We start from the raw sequence: 13,520 nt of genomic DNA, 5'->3' as shown, positions 1-13,520 counted from the left end.
GTGAGTGCTATGGGGCGATATTCATTATGTTCAGGTACCTTTTCTTTCTCGGGTACAGGAAAAATGGTGGCAATCTTGAAGCATGTGGGGACAGAAGACTGAGATAGGGAGAGATTGAATATGCCCGAAAACACACCAGCCAGCTGGTCTGCGCATGCTCTGAGGACGTGGCTAGGGATGCCGTCTGAACCAGCAGCCCTGCGAGGGTTAACACGTTTAAACGTTTTACTCATGTCAGCCATGGAGAAGGAGAGCCCACAGTCCTTGGTAGTGGGCTGCTTCGGTGGCACTGTGTTATCCTCAAATTATGCGAAGAATGTGTTTAGCCTGTCTGGAACCAAGACCTCTGTCTCAGCATCATGGCTGGTTTTCCTTTTGTTGTCCGAGTCTGAGCATGTCACGATCGTCGTATGAGTGAGACCAAGGCGCAGCGTGGTATGCGTACATTCTCTTTTAATGAATGAAAACACTTAACAAAACCAACGAACGAAACGTGAAGCTATACAACTTAGTGCAGACAGGCAAATAAACATAGTCAAGATCCCACAACACAAATGAGGAAAATGGCTTCCTAAATATGATCCCCAATCAGAGACAACGATAAACAGCTGTCTCTGATTGGGAACCATATCAGGCCAACATAGACATACAAAAACCCCTAGAGTACCCACCCTAGTCACACCCTGACCTAACCAAAATATATAGAAAAACAGAGATATCTAAGGTCAGGGTGTGACAGTGCTGTTGGAATTGCGAATCCACTTTATCTCTATACTGACATTTCACTTGTTTGATTGCCTTGTGGAGTGAATAGCTACACTGTTTATATTCTGCCATATTACCAGTCACCTTGCCATGGTTAAATACAGTGGTTCACGCGAATGCTACCATCTATCCACGGTTTCTGGTTAGGCTAGGTTTTACTTGTCACAGTGGGTACTACATCTCTTATACACTTCCTTATAAACTCAGTCACCATATTCGTTTATGCGTCTAGATCACTTTTGCAAGCTACCCGGAACATATCCCAGTCCACGTGATCAAAACAACCTGAAGCGTGGATTCCGATTGGTCAGACCAGCGTTGAATAGTTAGAAGCACGGGTACTTCCTGTTTGAGTTTCTACCTATAGGACAGGAGGAGCAAGACAGAGTCATGGCCAGATTTGCCGAAAGGAGGGCGGGGGAGGGCCTTGTAAGCATTCCGGAAGTTTGAATAGCAATGGTCGAGAGTCTTAGCAGCGCGAGTAGTACAGTCAATATGTTGATAGAACTTCAGCAGCCTAGTCCTCAGATTTGATTTGTTCAAATCCCCAGCCACAATGAATGCAGCCTCAGGATATGTGGTTTCCAGTTTGCATAAATTCCAGTGATGTTCTTTGAGGGCCATCGAGGTATCGGATTGAGGCGGGATGTAAACACTATACATTTGAAAAGTGCTGAACAAATAGTTTTATTGACTATGTCCGTCTTAGCTCGCTTAATAATGTCTTAATCGAAATTTCGGCTTGCCTCTAATCCGCTCAACGTTCTCTTATGCCATAGTTTGTACATCTCAATTGTCAGTAGAAACCATATATGTTGAAGCAAATCAGCCATATCAGCTGTGTTTTCTAAAAGGCACTAAATTAAAATGAAGGAACTGTTTCGCTGCAGGACAACACTCCAGGGAAAGGGGGGATACCTAGTTAGTTGTACAACTGAATGTGTCTTCTGCATTTAACACAACCCTTCTGAATCCTAGATGTGCGGGGGGCTGCCATAAACGACATCCATGGCACCCAGGGAACAACAGGTTAACTGGGGCAGAACAACAGATTTTTACCTTGTTAAGGAGTGTGGTTTGTGGGTCATGTTTCAGAGGATGCATGACTTGGTCTTTGCCTCTCATGAACCTGTTGGGGAGTTGCAGTGATGAGACAAGATTGTAATTGGATGCAACGAAAAAGGGGGGTGAAATAAAAACATATTTAAAAAATGCCCTGGCAAATATTCTTATTCTTGCCAGCATAACCTACAACATTATTGATATGTTGCTTAAGTGACAGCTCACAAATTACTGGGGGGGCTGGGATGGTCCAAAATAGGGGAGGGTTGTCAAACCTTTATTTATTTTTTTTGCTTTGGGGAGGGTTTGTGGTTTTACTAGATAATTTCTTCCATCCTAGCCAAATTTCCTCATCTGCTTGCATGCACATCCTCTATATCAAGATGTATTGGTACTTCCCTAAATGCACATGCGTTTCCGTGTGCTAACTTTTACTATACCACAGGTCAGTATAGTCTACCAGTCTATCCAGCATTCATAGTGACAATAGTGGTAGATGGATCATTTGTCCAGATATGCAATAGGCTAACTAGCAATCACACCACATGTAAAACCATTCAAAGCTGCGTCAATTTTCAATATAAATTGACAAGAACAAATAGGAATACCCGATAGGCAGCGGACAGGCCAGGTGCATCACGGCGCATGAAAGAACAATGAAGACAATGAACACACAGCTCATAAAGAAAGTGGAACTGTGCCTAGATAATATAAACTAACCTATCAGGGGGAAGTGGTATAACTTTTGAGGAAAGTCATAGATGACTTCAGTCATGCTATGTTGTAATAAGTGTCATGTTTCAACAGTGGAAAAACAAGGATATTTATTCCCATTTTACATGTCAGCTTTTACATTTAGAGTCTACTATCCTTATGTGCCACTGGTGAATTTTCCATATTGCTGACACCTTAATTCACTCTCATTGATGATTCAACGGGGGGGGGGGTCTGGACAACTTGACTTGAGGAAGCGTGGTGGTTGCTTGTTTCTCTTTTAGTCACCACATTGCTCCTCCTAGTCAAACTGTCTCTATCATGTCTCAGTCACATGACTGGTCTCTCCCTCAGACAAAACTGTATCAGAGATGAACACAGAGGCTTAGCTTCAGCTCTGTGGTTGCCAGTTCAGATACAATGCCTTGCGAAAGTATTCGGCCCCCTTGAACTTTGCGACCTTTTGCCACATTTCAGGCTTCAAACATAAAGATATAAAACTGTATTTTTTTGTGAAGAATCAACAACAAGTGGGACACAATCATGAAGTGGAACGACATTTATTGGATATTTCAAACTTTTTTAACAAATCAAAAACTGAAAAATTGGGCGTGCAAAATTATTCAGCCCCTTTACTTTCTTTCAGTGCAGCAAACTCTCTCCAGAAGTTCAGTGAGGATCTCTGAATGATCCAATGTTGACCTAAATGACAAATGATGATAAATACAATCCACCTGTGTGTAATCAAGTCTCCGTATAAATGCACCTGCACTGTGATAGTCTCAGAGGTCCGTTAAAAGCGTAGAGAGCATCATGAAGAACAAGGAACACACCAGGCAGGTCCGAGATACTGTTGTGAAGAAGTTTAAAGCCGGATTTGGATACAAAAAGATTTCCCAAGCTTTAAACATCCCAAGGAGCACTGTGCAAGCGATAATATTGAAATGGAAGGAGTATCAGACCACTGCAAATCTACCAAGACCTGGCCGTCCCTCTAAACTTTCAGCTCATACAAGGAGAAGACTGATCAGAGATGCAGCCAAGAGGCCCATGGTAACTCTGGATGAACTGCAGAGATCTACAGCTGAGGTGGGAGACTCTGTCCATAGGACAACAATCAGTCGTATATTGCACAAATCTGGCCTTTATGGAAGAGTGGCAAGAAGAAAGCCATTTCTTAAAGATATCCATAAAAAGTGTTGTTTAAAGTTTGCCTGGGAGACACACCAAACATGTGGAAGAAGGTGCTCTGGTCAGATGAAACCAAAATTGAACTTTTTGGCAACAATGCAAAACGTTATGTTTGGCGTAAAAGCAACACAGCTCATCACCCTGAACAAACCATCCCCACTGTCAAACATGGTGGTGGCAGCATCATGGTTTGGGCCTGCTTTTCTTCAGCAGGGACAGGGAAGATGGTTAAAATGGATGGGAAGATGGATGGAGCCAAATACAGGACCATTCTGGAAGAAAACCTGATGGAGTCTGCAAAAGACCTGAGACTGGGACGGAGATTTGTCTTCCAACAAGACAATGATCCAAAACATAAAGCAAAATCTACAATGGAATGGTTCAAAAATAAACATATCCAGGTGTTAGAATGGCCAAGTCAAAGTTCAGACCTGAATCCAATCGAGAATCTGTGGAAAGAACTGAAAACTGCTGTTCACAAATGCTCTCCATCCAACCTCACTCAGCTCGAGCTGTTTTGCAAGGAGGAATGGGAAAAAATTTCAGTCTCTCGATGTGAAAAACTGATAGAGACATACCCCAAGCGACTTACAGCTGTAATCGCAGCAAAAGGTGGCGCTACAAAGTATTAACTTAAGGGGGCTGAATAATTTTGCACGCCCAATTTTTCAGTTTTTGATTTGTTAAAAAAGTTTGAAATATCCAATAAATGTCGTTCCACTTCATGATTGTGCCGAATACTTTCGCAAGGCACTGTAAAACCAGACTGTCATGAAATGTCAGACACCACACTCACAGTGGAAGAGAAATGAAAACCACAATTAAATTAGCCTTCTTTCTCTCTCTCTTTCTCCCCCTCTCTCTGATTATATTTTTCGGGACTCTTGTACTGAAAGAAAAAGTATGAAAGAGACAATTCAGCTAACATCTACTTTTGATAAATATTCTCAGTGAGAATCAAAACTGTTTTCCTGTATTGTCTGAAACTATGTAGCTTAGCGTTGTCATTCATGAAAGGCCTAAACGTCTAGGATGCAGAGAAACAGAAATCCCCCTCAGGACAATGGAGGAAAGGAACATAAATGGATGGGAACAAACAGAACAGACCAGCCAGCCGCACCCTCCTTCCTCTCATCTTTTTGATGCTCTTCCCTTTATCATCATTGCTTTGCTTAGACTGAATGTAACATGGGCGAAAGGTCAAAATGTCCAATGCAAAAACACACATTTTTTGACCGGTTTGAATAGTGTAACTAGTGATACTGTAAATATTGTGATATATTTTGGGTGATTTTATCTCTTCAATGTATTATACAATGTGAAGTACTTTTATAAATCAAGGTGTGTAAAGCAAATTGACCAAATGCCATCGTCGAGAAGTACCATGCCAATGGATATCACATTCTTCAATCAACATGTTGACCTATAGGAAGAGGGAACTCCTACTGTATGTCTGATTCATTTGATTGGTCATGAGTCTAAAGGTCTTGAATTGAGCAACATGTGAAATAATCAAATGGACTGAAGGCAGTGGGGGTGAAGGGTGCTGCTGGATATGTATTTAATACACAAGTTAGGTTTTTCTTTGCTTCTGTTTCAGCAACACACATCCTCTATAGTTGCTTTTTCACTGGTCAACATTCACAAGGGGGCGACAGAGGTTTTCTTGGTGTCTTCTCATTTGTTGTGAAAGCAAAAGAAGAGTATCTTGTCTCATTGTCTTCCCTTGCTAGCAAGTTTGTTAAACACTGCAAGCTAGCTAGCCTTTTGAAATAATCGGATTTCTAATTAAATAATATTAAATGGCAAATACTTATACTTCCCGGTGCAACCTACAACATTATCCCAATTTGATATGCTGCTTCAATGTATTGGCTCAAGCAAGTTGGAAATCGCAAATTCAACAATGAGTGGTTCGGAAGGAATCAATGACTAAGTGCTGCAAAGCAATCATTATTTTGCTTCCCCCGCCTGCAATTTGGTGGAGAGGGTGTGTGATCCAAGTCTGGGTTTAAGGGTCTCTTTTCCAAGCATAAAAGGATAAACATTCACATGAAATATCATGGGCCAGAAAAGGTTGAATACATTGGCCATGAGGTCAATCCATCATTACTTCTGCTGCCTTAAAAACAGCTGGAAACTCAGAACTGGGAAATCTCAGACTTCAGTGAGTTCCAGACAACTGGGAACTCGGAAAAAAACGAGCTCAGACTGGGAAAAAAAACATTTTGAACGGTCATCCAACTTGGATTCCAAGTCGGGCCCCTTTCTAGAGCTCCGACCTGAAGATCACTGAAGTCATGAATCAACCTTGTTTTTTTCAGAGTTCCCAGTTGTATATTGTAGCTTAGAAAGTAATACTAAATGTATGTTGTGTAGTAAACTGTTAGTAGCCCATGAGCCTCACCCTAATAATTTGGTCCCTTTCCCCTTTATAACGTAGCCTATTTTTCTCACTTGGTGGTGCAAGTGTAGCCTATCGCCTGTTTTAGAGAAACGTCATCATCAAATATTGTAAGAGCTTCCATTGTCTGCCGATATTCCCCCTTTATTTATCCTACGGTTCTGACTTCCCTGTTTTAGGTCAGTTAGGATCACCACTTTATTTGAAGATTGTTAAATGTCAGAATAATAGTAGAGAGAATTATTTATTTCAGCTTTTATTTCTTTCATCACATTCCCAGTGGGTCAGAAGTTTACATTCACTCAATTAGTATTTGGTAGCATTGCCTTTACATTGTTTAACTTGGGTCAAACGTTTCAGGTAGCCTTCCACAAACTTCCCACAATAAACTGGGTGAATTTTGTCCCATTCCTCCTGACAGAGCTGGTGTAACTGAGTCGGGTTTGTAGGCCTCCTTGCTCACACACGCTTTTTCAGTTTTGCCCACAAATTATCTATGGGATTGAGGTCAGGGCTTTATGATGGCCACTCCAATACCTTAACTTTGTTGTCCTTAAGCCATTCTGCCACAACTTTGGAAGTGTGCTTGGGGTCATTGTCCATTTGGAAGAGCCATTTGCGACCAAGCTTTAACTTCCTGACCGATGTCTTGAGATGTTGCTTCAATATATCCACATAATTTCCCACCTCATGATGCCATCTATTTTGTGAAGTTCACCAGTCCCTCCTGCAGCAAAGCACCCCCACAACATGATTCTGCCATCCCTGTGCTTCACGGTTGGGATGGTGTTCTTCGGCTTGCAAGCCAAAGATACTTTTGTACCTTTGCTGATGTTCTGGGATTGATTTGCACTTGTCGCACCAAGGTACGTTCATCTCTAGGAGACAGAACGCATCTCCTTCCTGAGTAGTATGACGGCTGGGTGGTCCCATGGTGTTTATACTTGCGTACCATTGTTTATACAGATGAGCGTGGTACCTTCAGGTGTTTGGAAATTGCTCCCAAGGATGAACCAGACTTGTGGAGGTCTACAATTATATTTCTGAGGTCTTGGCTGATTTCTTTTGATTTTCCATGATTTTCCATTGATCAAGCAAAGAGGCACTGTCAAGGTAGGCCTTGAAATACATCCACAGGTACACCTCCAATTGACTCAAATTATGTCAATTAGCCTATCAGAAGCTTCTAAAGCCATGACATCGTTTTCTGTAATTTTCCAAGCTGTTTATTAATGGCACAGTCAACTCAGTGTATGTAAACTTCTGGCCCACTGGAATTGTGATACAGTGAATTATAAGTGAAATAATCTGTCTGTAAACAATTGTTGAAAAAATAATTTGTGTCATGCACAAAGTAGATGTCCTAACCGACTTGCCAAAACTACAGTTTGTTAAAACAACTTCAACTGTATTTGCATTTTTCCGTTAGGGAACGCCTCATCTGTGAATTGCAGGTGTGTGCACTCCTACTAAACAGTGGCGACCCGTAATTCAGAGCAGATGGGGCAGAGCCTGTTTTGAGCCCTACATTTTTAGCAAATATAAAAAATTAGAAATATGTTTTTTGGGGGGGCTTGCCTGCTTTACATGTTATTTGGGCATTAATACGTGTCACATATCAGTTTGCAAACAATGTAAAATATATATATAATTGAGTTAATAAAGCTGCATACAAACATGGTCTCTTTTTTGTTTTCTTGAGTAAGGCAGCTACAAAATGCAGGTGTTTCATCCTAGGTCCGTGCTTTCTGTGGTGGTGGGGCAAGCCAGTTGAAAATATGGAGCGTTGCACCATGATTGGCTCAATGTTCTGTCACTCATGGGGACGCTACATCACCGCCAAGTCTCAGGGTAGAGCTACAAAATTCTAGTCCCTTGAGTGCTGCCATAGAGTTACATTAGAAGTGCCCATCCAAGAAGGCTCAAGGTCATTGGCCACAGATAAAATGACGTCAAATCACGTTATATGTGCAGTAACTGGTCTGTAAAAATATAATTTAGTTGTTCCATGGGATTGCTCGGCTTTGTTACTTTTTGTAATAAAGTATATTTGAATCCACAAGCTCCGGTATCTGAGAAATATTTTATTCAATATTTCCATGACAACAGTCATCATGAAAGAAGTCGACAATCTAGTGGCAAATCCTTTTTAATCCATGTCATATAGAGAAATAATGAAGTGAAGTTGGAAATCGCAATTTCAACAATGAGTGGTTTGGAAGAAATCAGTGACAGTGGCTAACTGCAAGCATTGCAAAGCAATCACTAGCCTGCTATTCAGTGGATTGGTTGTGTGGTCCCAAATCTGGGATTAATAGGCTCTTTTCCAAGTTTAAAATGATAAACATTCAACATTTTCCATGCTGTCAATAAAGCATGATTTGTGCTGCGCTCTAAACAACCTGAAGATCAATGATGTCATCGTGATTCGACCTTGTTTTTTCAGAGTTCCCAGTTGTTTTGAAAGCACCATAAATCCAGAGAATGCCAGACTTTGATGACAAAATTTGCCCACGAAGGACCGCAGCACCACCTTCTTGTTCAAGTGAGCACAGCACAACAAGGTGAGTCCCAAAATGTATTGTATGCTGCTGCATAAATGATGTAATATACCAGGGAGATATGTATACTGTAGCTAAGAAAGTAATACTAAGTGTATGTTGTGTAGTGAGATGTTAGTATCCCATGTGCCTCACACTAATAATTTGGTCTATTTATCCCTCTTAATTTTGCCTACTGTTCTGACTTGGTGGTGCACATGTAGTCCATAACCTGTTTTAGAGAAAAGTAATCATTGAATATTGTAAGGGCTTTCATTGTCTGCTTATATTCCCCCTTTATTTATCCTACGGTTCTGACTTGGTGTACGGGGAGAACACCGTAAGAACGGTCCATGTTCTGAATTCTGTCGCTGTACATTTCAAAAGTGCTAAACAAATAGCTATATTGACTATGTCCATCCTAGCTCGCTCATTAATGTCTAAATAGAATTGACGGATTACCTCTTATCCACTTGTTGTCCCCTTATGCCATAGTTTGTACATCTCAATTGTCATTAGAAACCACATTTGTTTAAGCAAGTCAGCCATATCAGTTATGTTTTTTTATGGCTGTAAATGAGGCTGAATTAACTGTTTCGCTGCCAGACAAGATACCGCTGATAGCCAGGTGTAGCTGTGGTAAGATGTTGGGATTGCTGTTGGGACAGCTTTATGTAGGTCCTAACAGTTTGGGGGCACCGTTTGTCACAGTTATAGTGCAATTAATGTATTGTTTGGTGTTGTGTTGTGTAGTGGCATTCTGGCATGCATCCCACCAATTTTCTAAAACTTTGGCAAAGAGTCAAGTCTAGAAAACTTAGTGCACTGTGTTCTGTCATGGAAATTGCAAGATTATGTTATAATGCTTGTATTGTATTATAATGGTTGTTTTATTTGACAGAATAGAGTATTCTGTTAACTATTGTGTGTGTGTTTTACTGAGGAGGGCTTCTATGAGATAGCACTGACGGAGGAGATTTACGATGTCTTTGGGTGATAAAACCTAAAGAGCATTCCAGAGAACATGAGCTAATGGTTCTGTTCTATACCGTACCAGGGAGAGATGGTTCCAGTTTGGAGTAGAAGGACCAGACACTGGTCTTTACAATGAAGTAGATATCTTTCATACAAATCTTAACCTTGTGACCATTCTATGTATCTGTTGTTCGTCATATAGGTTGAGAGGGGTGTGTCTTGGCTATAAAAGATCTTTGTACTTTTGTGTTGTCACTTTCAATGGTTCATTAGAAATGGCGTATCATTGAAAGTCAAGTGCTATTGCAAAGCTCTTATTATTAAAAATGTAGTTTAAGTATAACTCTGACTCGTGTGTGAAGTTCGTTTCTCCTCATTTGGTAATACAGAAATTAGCCACCACAGTTCATAACATATTTCAGTTTTGGGAACAGAAAAATATATTGAGATCAGATTTTTACATCGATTAGAAAATCAGCAGAATGTCAGCCCAGTTTCACCTAGTACCTGCCTCTCCCACTACCCGTAACTGAATTTCTCTCAGTACCATATTTGGTGGTGAGAAAATGTTTTAAACGGATGCTTCAGCTTTATAGCCTATGTGACGTGTCTGGGTTACCCCTTCTGTCTGCGCTATTACATGCTGTGGTCCTGTGACCACCTGACACAATTTTGGTACAATGTCTGTGCTATCATATCATTGTGTCTAGGAATTTATATCAAATCAAATCAAATTGTATTTGTCACATGCGCCGAATACAACAGTGAAATGCTTACTTACAAGCCCTTAACCAGCAATGCAGTTTTAAGAAAAATACATAAAAAAATTATAAATAAAAGTAACAAATAATTAAAGAGCAGCAGTAAAATAGCAATAGTGAGGCAATATACAGGGGGTACCAGTACAGAGTCAATGTGCGGGTGCACCGGTTAGTCGAGGTAATTGAGGTAATATGTACATGTAGGTAAAGTTATTAAAGTGACTATGCATAGATAATAAACAGAGAGTAGCAGCAGCGTATAAGAGACGGGAGCAGCAACATTATGTACAAAATCAGTTACAAAATGTGCGAGAAAAAAAACAAATAAAATAGCACGGTTGGTTAAGAGCCCATAAAACGGCGGCCATCTTCTTCTTATATTGACTTGAGGAGTGTGACATTTCCTAACGGATATAATCGTGTGTGAATTTGAAATGTATATTTGATACGTTCAAGTACAGGTGTGGGCATGTGTATTATGTGTGGTGGTAATGTTTTTTGTTGTCGTGTTGTTTCTTTTTGTGTTTAGAAAAATGAAAGGTGAAAAAAATAAAGAATGCGAGATGGAAAGATGGACATTTTTCTGAGAAATTAAGCTTTGCTGCTTTTGTGTAACTTTGGGTTTCACCAACATTGTAAATAAGCATTAAGGATGTTTATGAAACATAATTGAAATTGCCCATTTAGTTACTAAACTCACAGAAAAATGCATATAAGTGGAAGCCTATCTGGAATTGGGGTGTAAGACAGGCCTCGTTCTCATCCGGAGAAACGGTGTGTCGTGTTTCTCATGAAGCATAGTGGCTAGATGGTTAGTTTGTGGATTTTCCACAAAACCACTGTGTGCTGGGTTTTCTTTTAAGGGGAAATCCACACATTACCTTGTGAATTCATGAATAGATTTCATGTTGTTTCGTGAAACTGAGCCTAAAGCAGCAATCAGCTGCCCTGATGCAGAAGCATTCACTGCATACATACCCATAGGAATACTATGGAATTTTGTCCCTAAAGGTCCCTTTTGGTGTTTCCAATGAGATCACCCCCGCACCAGTGGGTCGCCAGTGTTTTATGTTAGTGTGCGCTCTGGTGTTATTGTGCTTCCATCAGGTGTGTGACACTAAAGGCTTGTGGCGAGCAGAATCAACAACCTCTGCATCATTCAAGCAGTTGCTTTGTGAGAAGGTGTTCAAGTTCACAGTTAGCCATAGTTATGCAAATGTCGCTGAAAAGTAAGAGTGGCTTGGCTTTAGGCCCCAATTAGAGAAGGTCCGCCAGAGTCATGGCCCAGTGAGACACAGGCTGCGTAGATTGAAACAGAAAAGTGAGCCTATTGGGTAAAACACTGAGGTAAACCTTCACTGGAAATGCGCTAAAAGAGTGTCTTATAGTCAAATAGATTTTTTTTTTTTTTTACCTCACTCAGTTTAATCCTTTCGTTACCATTGTATTGATGCGAAGGCACAATGGACTACCATCACATAGAGGTATGGGCACGATAAGAACAAATATAGAACACCCACGCTGCCCCTGCCTGCCTTGACCTGTCTATTGCCTGCCCCTTTTGGAATATTAAATAATTGTCATTTCGATGTGTCTGCATCTAGGTCTTGCCTTGATTCCTGACAAAAACAGGTTATAACCTCAGGTTAGAGGTGAAAATAGACCAAATTATTACTATGAGGCACATTGAACGCTGTTTGGGTCTTTGCGTGTGAAAAATATATAACACTATTTGATGCGTTAAATGAGCTTTTGTGGGCAAATTTTGTAATCAAATTCTGTCATTCTCTGGATTTATGGTGGGAACTCGGGGGGAAAACACACAGACACTCCATTGAATAGTAGGTTAACGTTAGTGGTTGCTTTGCAATGCTTGCAGTTAGCCAATGATTCATTCCAAACGACTCATTCTTGAATTTGCAATTTCCAACTTGTTGTGTAATCTTTATGTCCAATGGCCGATGAGAACTGATACGTTTTATCTATAATTTCACTTCATTATATGACAAGGATTATATGACAAAAATGTAAAGGTATTTGACAGTAGATTGTCAACTTGATTCATGATGACTGCTAGCTAAGACTTTGAAAGTAAGATGTTGACATGATCAGTCCAATCAAAGCTACTGTACATATAACGTGATTTGACGTAATTTTATCTGTGGCCAATGACCTTGAGCTTTCTTGGAAGGGCACTTGTAATATAACTCTATAGCAGGACCCAAAGGGCTGAAATGTTGGATGTCTACTCTTTTTCTTTTCTTTTTTAAATTAATATCAAATCAATACATAAAGCACATGAGGGAACACAAGCATACATAGATTACAAACAATGGACAATCGAGCTAGGGGTTACAATATCACATTACAATTACACAAGGACCTTAAGGGACATGCATATACTTACAATTCTAACAGCTTTTTTGTTAGTAGAGCATTTAACCGTCTTAAAATACAGTTACATTTCTTTTTGTAGGGTACGAAAATTTGGTTTTCTGTTTGTAAATTTACATTTGTGTATATGAAATTTGGCCAAAAGAATAATGAAATGAAGTACATAAAAATGATTCCGCTTATTTCTATTGTATGTAAAGAATCCAAACAGTACATCTCTCCACAATAGTGTAAAATCTTCATAAATGTGTTCAATTATAAACCTACTGATGTCTTGCCACAGTTTTCTTACATGCATACAATGCCAAAAAAGATGCACAACTGTTTCTGGGTGGTCATTACAAAAGGAGCAATTTGAGTTGATGTTTTCCTTAAACTTCTTCATATAGTGGTTGGCAGGATAATATTTATGAATCATTTTAAAGGAAACTTCCTTAATATTGTTAACAAGTATGTATGGATGTCTACTCTTACTATGGACATAAACTTGGCGATGGCGTACTCTCCCCATGAGTGACAGAACACAGCCAATCACGGCGCAATGCTCCTATTTTCTGCTGGCTCGCATCACCACCACAGAAAGCACTGAGCTAGGCTGAAACACCTGCATTTTGGAGCTGCCTTACTCAAGAAAACAAAAACGATATGTGACAGTATTAATGCCAAAATAACTTACAAAACAGGCAATCCCCCCAAATACAATTTTTTTTTTTT

The sequence above is a fragment of the Oncorhynchus nerka genome, linkage group LG4 (assembly GCF_034236695.1).
Source record: "Oncorhynchus nerka isolate Pitt River linkage group LG4, Oner_Uvic_2.0, whole genome shotgun sequence".
NCBI lineage: Eukaryota > Metazoa > Chordata > Actinopteri > Salmoniformes > Salmonidae > Oncorhynchus > Oncorhynchus nerka.
Note: the sequence above shows the minus strand (reverse complement) of the source record.